A 9,684-nucleotide genomic window follows, 5' to 3' on the forward strand; every position below is an offset into this window, starting at 1 on the left:
AGGACGAGGCGCTCGGAGGGAGGGAAAAAAGAGGATGCAGGTTGGGTTAATGTGGTTGATTTCCTTTTTTTTCTCTTTTTTCTTTTTGGAATGTTAGAGCGAGGGAGGGGGAGGGAGGGAGGGAGGGAGGGAGGGAAGGACGAGGCGCTCGGAGGGAGGGAAAAAAGAGGATGCAGGTTGGGTTAATGTGTTTGATTTCATTTTCTTTTTTCTTTTTGGAATGTTAGAGCGAGGGAGGGAGGAAGGAGGAAAAGGGAGGAAGGAAGGAGGGAGGGAGGGAAAAAGAAAGGAAAAGAGAAGGAAAAGGAGGGAAAAGGGAAGGAGGGAGGAAGGTAGGGAAGGAAGGAAAGGAGGGAGGGAGGGGAGGGAGGAGGGAGGGAGAGGGGAGGAAAGGGAGGGAAAGGGAGGGAGGGAGTTTTTTTTCTTTTTTTTTTTTTTGGAATGTTAGGGAAGGAAGGAAGGAGGGGAGGGAGGGAAAGGAGGAGGGAAAAAGGAAGGAGGGAGGGAAAGGGAGGAGGGAGGGAGGGAGGAGGAGGGAGGAGGGAGGGAGGGAGGGAAGGACAGGGCGCTCGGAGGGAGGGAAAAAAGAGGATGGAGGTTGGGTTAATGTGTTTCATTTCCTTTTTTTTCTGTTTTTTTTTTTTTTTTTGGAATGTTAGAGAGAGGGAGGGGGAGGGAGGGAGGGAGGGAAGGTAGGGAAGGAAGGAAGGAGGGAGGGAGGGAGGGAGGGAAGGTAGGGAAGGAAGGAAGGAGGGAGGGAAGGAGGGAGGGAAGGACGAGGCGCTCGGAGGGAGGGAAAAAGAGGATGCAGGTTGGGTAAATGTGTTTGATTTCCTTTTCTTTTTTTGGAAGGAAGGAGTTAGAGAGAAGGAGGAGGAGGGAGGGAAGGAGGGAAGGAAGGAGGGAGGGAGGGAGGGAAGGAAGGAAGGGAGGGAGGGAGGAAGGGAAGGAAGGAGGAAGAGAGGAAGGGAAGGAAGGAGGGAGAGAGCGAGGGAGAAAGGAAGGAAGGAAAGGAGGGAGGGAGAGAGAGAGAGAGAGAGAAATAGAGAAAAGGGGGCAGGAAGGAGGGAACGAGAGATAGAGAACCAGAGATACAGACAGACAGACAGAAGTACGAAGGAAGAAGCCAGAGACAAACAGAGAGTAAGAGAGAAAGAAAAAGAAATATAACGAGAGAACATTCGATAAAAAAACTTCACACTTTAGTAAAAGGTTTTTGATTCCATCCAGATATAATTTCTCAGAATTGCTTCGTGATTATAACAATTTATAAGCTCAGGAGTAGACTAGTTAGAGAGAGAGAGAGAGAGAGAGAGAGAGAGAGAGAGAGAGAGAGAGAGAGAGAGAGAGAGAGAGAGAGAGAGAGAGAGAGAGAGAGAGAGAGAGAGAGAGAGAGAGAGAGAGAGAGAGAGAGAGAGAGAGAGAGAGAGACAGACAGACAGACAGACAGAGAAGGTTATGGAAAAGAAAAGTTTGCAGACAACGATTCTTCGCTTGTTATTAAAGATATATAGAAACCATGCGAGACAGAGAGAGAGAGAGAGAGAGAGAGAGAGGAGAGAGAGAGAGAGAGAGAGAGAGAGAGAGAGAGAGAGAGAGAGAGAGAGAGAGAGAGAGAGAGAGAGAGAGAGAGAGAGAGAGAGAGAGAGAGGGAGAGAGAGAGAGAGAGAAAGAGTGAGAGAGAGAGAGAGATATTGAATATATTTAGAAATCATGCAAGAGAGAGAGAGAGAGAGAGGGAGAGGGAGAGAGAGAGAGAGAGACAGGCAGACAGACAGCCAGAGAAAGAGAAACAGACAGAGAGACAGAGACAGAGAAAGACAATAAAAAGTAAGAAGATAAAACACATGCACATCAATAAAACGTAAAAAGCTTAAAACAACAGCGCCACACTTCAATAACGGCCAAAGGGGAGTAAATTTCAAGCGGGAGATCGTATCCAATTTCAGTAAACTGATTTTCTCAGCTTAAGGTCTCCTGAGTTCCCTCTCTCCTCTCTTCGTCCTTCCCTCTCACTCGATTTCTTCTTCCTCTCTTCTCTCTCTTTCTCTTTTCCCTTTTCCTTGTCTTCCCTTTCTTCGTTTCTTTCTCTCTTTCCTTTCTTCTTTCTCCCTTTCCCTATTTCCTTTCCTCTTTCACTTTCTCTCCCTGACACCTCTACTTCCATCACTCTCTTACCTTCCCTCCTTCCCTTTTTCTCATTTCTCCATCCATTCTTCCCTTAACACCCCTCCCCCCTCTCTCTCTCTCTCTCTCTCTCTCTCTTCTTTCTCTCTCTCTCTCTCTCTCTCTCTCTCTCTCTCTCTCTTTCTCTTTCATCTCTGTCTCGCTCTCTCTCTCTTTCATCTCTCCCTCTCTCTCTCTTTCTCTCCCATCTCTCATCTCTCTCTCTCTCTCTCTCTCATCTCTCTTCTCTCTCTCTCTCTTTCTCTCTCCCACCCTCTCTCTTTCCCACACACACAAAGCACCACCACCACCACATCGCCATCTTAAACTTCTGCCTTGACAAACCCGCTGAATTCCTCTCGGCTTTCGTGAACAAAACCTTAAGCTGAACACCGTCAGATCGGCTTTTCCTTCCTCTCTCTCTCTTTCTTTCTTTCTTTCTTTCTTTCTTTCTTTCTTTCTTTCTCTCTCTCTCTCTCTCTCTCTCTCTCTCTCTCTCTCTCTCTCTCTCTCTCTCCATCCTTTCCCCACCCTCTACCATCCCTCCCTCCATCCCTCCACCGTCTCTCCACCTTTCTTCCCTCTCCCCACCCGACACCCTTTCCCTTCTACCCTCCCTCCCTCTCTCCCCCATCCTCTACCATCACTCCCCTCCCTCCTACCTTCACCCGTCCCTCCCTCCCTCCTCCCTCTCTCCCTCTCTCCCCATCCCCTACCATCGCTCCCGCCCTCATTCCTTCCACCTGTCTCTCCACCCTCCATCCCCCCTCCCTCCCTCTCTCCCCCATCCTCTACCATCCCTCCCTCCCTCCTTCCTTTCACCTTCTCTCCACCCTCCCTCCTTCCTTCCACCTTCTCTCCACCCTCTCTCCTTCCTTCCACCTTCTCTCCACCCTCCCTCCCTCCCTTCTACCCTCCCTCCCTCCCTTCTACCCTCCCTCCCTCCCTCCCTCCCTCCCTCCCTTCTACCCTCCCCCCCTCTCTCCATGCAGCTGTAGGAACTCTCGCTGCATCTTCGTCCATCAGCTGTTGAGTTAAATAGACAGAGTTTGGGCGTATTTGGTGCTTACGTGTATTCAAGTATGGGCGTGTGTGTGTGTGTGTGTGTGTGTGTGTGTGTGTGTGTGTGTGTGTGTGTGTGTGTGTGTGTGTGTGTGTGTGTGTGTGTGTGTGTGTGTGTGTGTGTGTGTGTGTGGATTTCGTTTACTGTCTGTCTGTTTGTTTGTCTATATGTCTGTCTCTGTCTCTCTCTGTCTGTCTCTGTCTCTTTCTCTGTCTGTGTGTTTCTGTCTCTGTTTCTGTCTCTGTCTCTGTCTCTCTCTCCCTTCCTCCCTCTCACCCTCTGTCTCTCCCTGCCTCCCTCCCTCTCCCCCCCTCTCCCTCTCCCTCTCCCTCTTTTTATCCTTCCTTCCTCCCTCCGACTCGCTACTTCTCCTTTTCTCGTCCTCTCTCTCTCCTCTTATCCCCCTCTCCCTCTCCCTCTCCGATTTCACACATAAAAATATACTTATGAATGCACAAGGTTAACGTACAGATATTAGCCTTTAATGGGTATTATGAAACCCAAGGGAAAAATGGATAATATGAATTACTGGCTTTTATTACATACCGCTAGACCATCCCTGCCTACCTCCTCCCTCCCTTTCTTTTTCTCTCTTTCTCTCTCTCTCTTCATCTTTCTTTTTCTCTCTCTCTCTTCATCTTTCTTTTCTCTCTTCTCTCTTCATCTTTCTTTTTCTCTCTCTCTTCTTTTTCTTTCTCTCTCTCTCTCTCTTCCTCCCTCTCTCTTCTCTCTTTCTCTCCATCCCTCTCTCTCTCCCTCCCTCCCTCCATCTGTCTCCTCCCTCCCTCCATCTCCCTCCCTCCCTCTCTACATCTCTCTCCCTCCCTCCATCTCCCTCTCTTCCTCCATCCCTCCTTCCCCCATCCTCTCCATCCATCCTCCCCCACCCACCCATCCTCCCAATATTCATAAAGGTATTATATTATTACATATTTATTCGCACGTTTACCCACTCCATGTCTCTTGTAATGTTTATTAATTCCATGATCAATAATGCCGATATTTATGCGCGAGTTTTTCGCTGGTAACCAAATTAAATATTTATTATAATGTTGATGCTGTTGTGGTCTGCAAATAGCGTTGTAATTTGATTAGTAATATGGAAATGTCATCGGAATGGGATCCTCTTGTTTCTCTTTCTGCTAGGTCTGTTGCTTTCGTTTTCTCTATATATACTTCTCTCTCTCTCTTTCTTTCTATCTCTCTCTCTCCCTTCCTCCCCCCTCTCTCTCCCTCTCTATTCTCTTTCCTTTCTCCCTTCTCTCTCGCCCTCCCTTCCCTCTTTCATTTCTCCCTTCTCTCTCTCCCTCCTTTCCCTCTTATCTCTCCTTTCTCTTATTTCTCTCTCTCTCCCTCCCTTCCCTCTATCATTTCTCTCTTCTGTCTCCATTCTCTTATTTCTCTCTATCTTCCTCATTTCCCTCTATCACTCTCATTTCTCTCTATCTCTCTATCTTTCTAATTTCTCTGTATCTTTATCATGTCCCTCTATCACTCTCATTTCTCTCAATCTCTCTCATTTCTGTCTATATCTTTCCTCTCCTTTTTCTCCCTCTCTTCTCTCTTTCATTTCTCTCTATCTCTCTCATTTCTCTCATATCTCTTCCCTCTCCTTCCTCCGCAACGTCTTCCTAACCTCCATATATATGGTCTCTCTGGCGTTGGCAACACTGGCGGTTGGCGGCGCTGGCAACGGTTGTTTATAGGTTAAGTTCGTAATATCGAGTGTTTAGAGGGAAGGGGAAATTACCCGATATCGACGTTGGCAATGCTTGTTCCTCCGATGGTCTTTAGAGCCGATTATGCTGCCTTAAACAACCTCTTATCCGCCAGATTTAAGGGAAACTGTTCTCTCTCTCTCTCTCTCTCTCTCTCTCTCTGTTTCTCTGTCACTCTCTCTCTCTCTCTCTCTCTCTCTCTCTCTCTCGCTCTCTCTCTCTGTTTCTCTCTCTCTCTCTCTCTCCGTATCTCTTTCTCTTTCTCTCTCTCTCTCTCTCTCTCTCTCTCTCTCTCTCTCTCTCTCTCTCTCTCTCTCTCTCTCTCTCTCTCTCTCTCTCCCCGGGTTTTGCTGTAACGGTCGTAACGGTTTTATATTTTTGAATTTCATATAACCTGAAGGGAGATTTTTTTTTTCTTTTCTTTCGAGATCCTTGAGTTAATAAATGTAGTGATTTTCGATAGGGCGACGGCGGTGGTCGTTACAAGGAAACTGATAATAACGGTTTTTGTTTCGCCGTTTAATGTCCGCCGTTATAGGTTAAACGTTGTGATGGGTAATGATATTGACACGGTGTCACCTTCCCAATCGGAGGGTGTCATATCGGCCGCTGAATGGGATAAGGGGGAGGAGGGGGAGAGTATGGGGAAGGAATGAGTGAGGGGGTGTATGAGGGAGGGGGAAGGGGGAGGAGGGGCGATATAATGGGTGGGGGAGGGGGACAGTAGGAGAGGGAATGGGAAAAGGAATAGGTGAGGGAGGGGAAGGGGAGGAATGGGGAGGGAGATGTGAAGAGGGGTAAGGAGGGGGTTGTATGGGGATAGGGAGAGGGGAAGGAATGGATGAAGGAGGGAGAGGGAGAGGTAATGGATGAGGGAGGGAGGGGGAGGTGATGGAGGTGGGAGGCGGGGGAGGGATAAGTGGGGGAATGTGAGGGTGGGGAGGGATCGAGGGAGGGGGGAAGAGGTTGAGGAAGGAACAGGTGGGGGAATGCGAGTGTATGTGTGTGTGTGTGGGGGGGTACACGGGGAAATGAAAAGGTATTGTTATTATTTATTAATAAATATTATCAGGAGCTGGGCTGAGCTGATTAGCGATCGGAGGGAGGGAGGGAGGGGGAAGGCAAGGAAGGAGGGAAAGGGAGGAGAGGAGGGAAAGGGAGGGGAGGAGGGAAGGGGGGAAGGAGAGGGAGGAGGGAAGGGAGAGGGAGGAAAAGAGAGAAAAAGGGGAGGGAAAATGACAGGGAGAAAAGGAGGTAAATGAAGAGGGAGGTAAGGAGGGAAAAGGAGAGGGAGGGAATGAAGGCAAGGGAGAGGAAGGAAAGGATGAAAGGGAGAGAAAGGGAAGGGGGAAAAGGATAGGGAGAGGAGGGAAATGAAGAGGGAGATAAGGAGGGAAAGGGAGAGGGAGGGAAGGAGGGAAAAGGAGAGGGAGTGAATGAAGGCAAGGGAGAGGGAGGAAAGGACAGAAAGGGAGATAAAGGCAAAGAGGTAACAGGAAAGGGAGGGAAGGAGGGAAAGGGTGAGGGAGGAAGGGAAGAAGGGAGAGGACAAGCGTGGCAGTTTCACCTGAATTCACGCAAACGCAATCAAACACCTTCCTAAATATACCTTAATGAAGACCACCTCTTCTCTCATTCATTAACTCTAATTACTCGCGAATAAATAAAAGAGCCGCCATTCCTCCTGAACTCGACAGCATCAATGACGGATTCCGCGTAGAGACACCACGTGATATAGGCCTACATAAACAAGAAAAAACAAACCCTATGTTCAATTCAGAAACAAGAGCAATTCCCTTAACTCTTTCTGCAATTGCAATCTCAAGAGTCCGAATATTTATTCTATTTCATTTTTCTATTTATTTTCCTTTATCTTATCTTCTTTTATTTTATTTCATTTCATTTTATTATTATCATTATCATTATCATTATTATCATCATTATTGTTATTATTATTATTATTAATATTAATATTATTATTATTATCATTGTTATTTCTCTTTTTTGGGGGCATAGATAAGTCACCTCGCTAATTTTCTCTGGTTTGCCAACATTATCTGAAACAAAAGAGGAAAAAAAAAAAAACTTCAAGTATGTCAAAAGTTACAAGGAGAAAAGTTTCCGGTATACCAGAAGTTGAGATTTTTTTTTTCCTTCTTTTTTTTCTTTTGTACAATGGTAGATTTTTTTTTTTTTTTTTTTTTTTTTTTTTTTTTTTTTTTTTTTTTACATTGGTAGTCAATATATATTCAAAATGGAAAAGAGACGGAAGACCAGACATGGCGAAAGTCTTGTCAAAAAACGTGGGAATATTTGGCTCATTCCAAGGACAATAGCATATTCCAGGCCGTCATCTGTGCAACAATATACCTAAGAGAAGGAAGGAAAGAAAGAAAAAAACTAACAGAAGGACAGAGAGAGATAATGATTAATAATAATAATGATTAAGATATTACACGTGCACGATGAACCAGTCAAGGTACGATTTTTTTTGTATATACATATAAATGTAAATTACAAGAAGTTAATAAAGAGCAAACCCAAACAGAAGCTCAATGGCTTATGAAAAAAACAAATGAAGGGAAGTGCCATTAAATGGCGATGATGAGACGATGATGATGATGAAGATGGTGATGATGATGATGATGAGGAGGAGGAGGAGGATGACAATGATGGTGATAATGATGATGATGATGATGATGATGAGGAGGAGGAGGAGGATGACAATGATGGTGATAATGATGATGATGAGGAGGAGGAGGACAAGGTGATAATGATGATGATGAGGAGGATGACAATGATGATGATGATGAGGAGGAGGAAGAGGAGGCGAAGAAAAACCAGAACAAGAAATAAATAAAAGAAGATGATTAGAAATAACAAGAAAGAAAAAAAGGAAAATAAGAAATAATAATAAGTAAAAAAAAAAAAAAAAGATGAAACGATGAAAATGATAATGATGATGATGATGATGATGAGGAGGAGGTGAAGAAAAAAAAAAACAGAGCAAGAAAGAATAAAAAGAAAACGATAAGTTAGAAAAAAATGAAACCAAAAAATCTTTTAGCAATACTTACAAAAACACAAAAAAAAAAAACTCCCCCAGGGGCCGAGCCGACGAGCAGGTGCAAGCAAACCTGAGCCGACAGACGAAAGCGCGCCGGAAGCACACACCAGCTGGGGCTCTCGGGGAAGGAGGATCCCGAAGGAGGCCAAGAAGGAGGAGGATGAAGGAAGGAAATGAAAGCGAATGAGGAAGAAAGTAGGTAACGGAGGAGGAGGAGGAAGGAAGGAAACGAAAACGAAAGAGGAATAAGAAAAGGAGAAAGGAAGGAAACGGAAACGCAGGAGGAGGAAGTAAGGGCGAAAGCGCGCCGGAAGCACACACCAGCTGGGGCTCTCGGGGAAGGAGGATCCCGAAGGAGACCAAGGAGGAGGAGGAAGGAAGAGAAAGGAGGAAGGAAGGAAACGAAGGAGGAGGAAGGAAACGGAGACCAATGAAGGAGGAGGAAGGAAGGAACCGAAAGCGGAAGAGGAATAAGAAAAGGAGGAAGGAAGGAAAGGAAAACGAAAGAAGAAGAAAAGGAGGAAGGAAGGTAACGGAGACGAAGGAGGAAGGAAGGAAACGGAGACGAAGGAGGAAGAAGAAAAGGAAGAAGCAAGGAAACGGAGACGAAGGAGAAAGGAAAGGAAGGGAAACGAAAGAGGAAGAAGAAAAGGAGGCAGGAAGGAAACGGAGACGAAAACGAAAGAGGAATAAGAAAAGGAGGGAGGAAGGAAACGAAAACGAAAGAGGAATAAGAAAAGGAGGAAGGAAGGAAACGAAAACGAAAGAGGAAGAAGAAAAGGAGGAAAGGATGCTGCTAGTTCTGTAAGATGTGTTTTAGGGAGCTAAAGGGAGGGAAGGAGGGAGTGAAACAGAGGGGGAATGTAGGAGAGGAAGGACGAGAGGGAAAGAGGGGCAGGGGGAAGGAGAAGGGGGAGAGAGAGAGAGAGAGAGAGAGAGAGAGAGAGAGAGAGAGAGAGAGAGAGAGAGAGAGAGAGAGAGAGAGAGAGAGAGAGAGAGAGAGAGAGACAAAGAGAGAAAGAGAGAGAGAGAGAGAGAAAGAGACAGAGACAGAGAGAGAGAGAGAGAGAGAGAGAAGAAAAAAGAAAGAAAAAAGAAACAAAAAAAGTGTGTGTAGAACAGATACAGATAGAAAAGAAAAAGAAACATAAATATCCCACAAAAAAAAAAAAAATCAACACCTTTTTACCTGTACAAGAACAACATAAATCTAACAACAAAACAACAACAAAAAACAAAGGAAAACAAAGGAAAACAAACAAACACAAAGGTAATAAAAATGCAATCACGTATCGCATCCAACATTGCCAAGCGGATGATATAAAGAGTGCATGATTGTTGCAGCGGAAAATAAATTGTTGCAAGATGAAAGGCCATTTTGCCTGGGGGGGGGGGGGGGGGGGGGGGAAGAGGGAGGGAAGGAGGAGGAGGAGGGAGAGAGGGAGGGAGGAAAGAGGAGGAGGAAAAAAGAAGAAAAAGAAAAAACTGAAGAAGAAGAATAGAAGGAAGAAGAGAAGAACTAGATGAAGACGAAAGAAAATGAAGGTGAAGATGCTGTGACAAGATCATGTGATGCATGATTGTTGCAGCGGAAAATAAATTGTTGCAAGATGAAAGGCCATTTTGCCTGGGCGGGGCGGGGGGGGGGGGGGGATTAGAGAAAGAAAAAA

This window comes from Penaeus vannamei, chromosome 17 (genome assembly GCF_042767895.1).
Source record: "Penaeus vannamei isolate JL-2024 chromosome 17, ASM4276789v1, whole genome shotgun sequence".
NCBI lineage: Eukaryota > Metazoa > Arthropoda > Malacostraca > Decapoda > Penaeidae > Penaeus > Penaeus vannamei.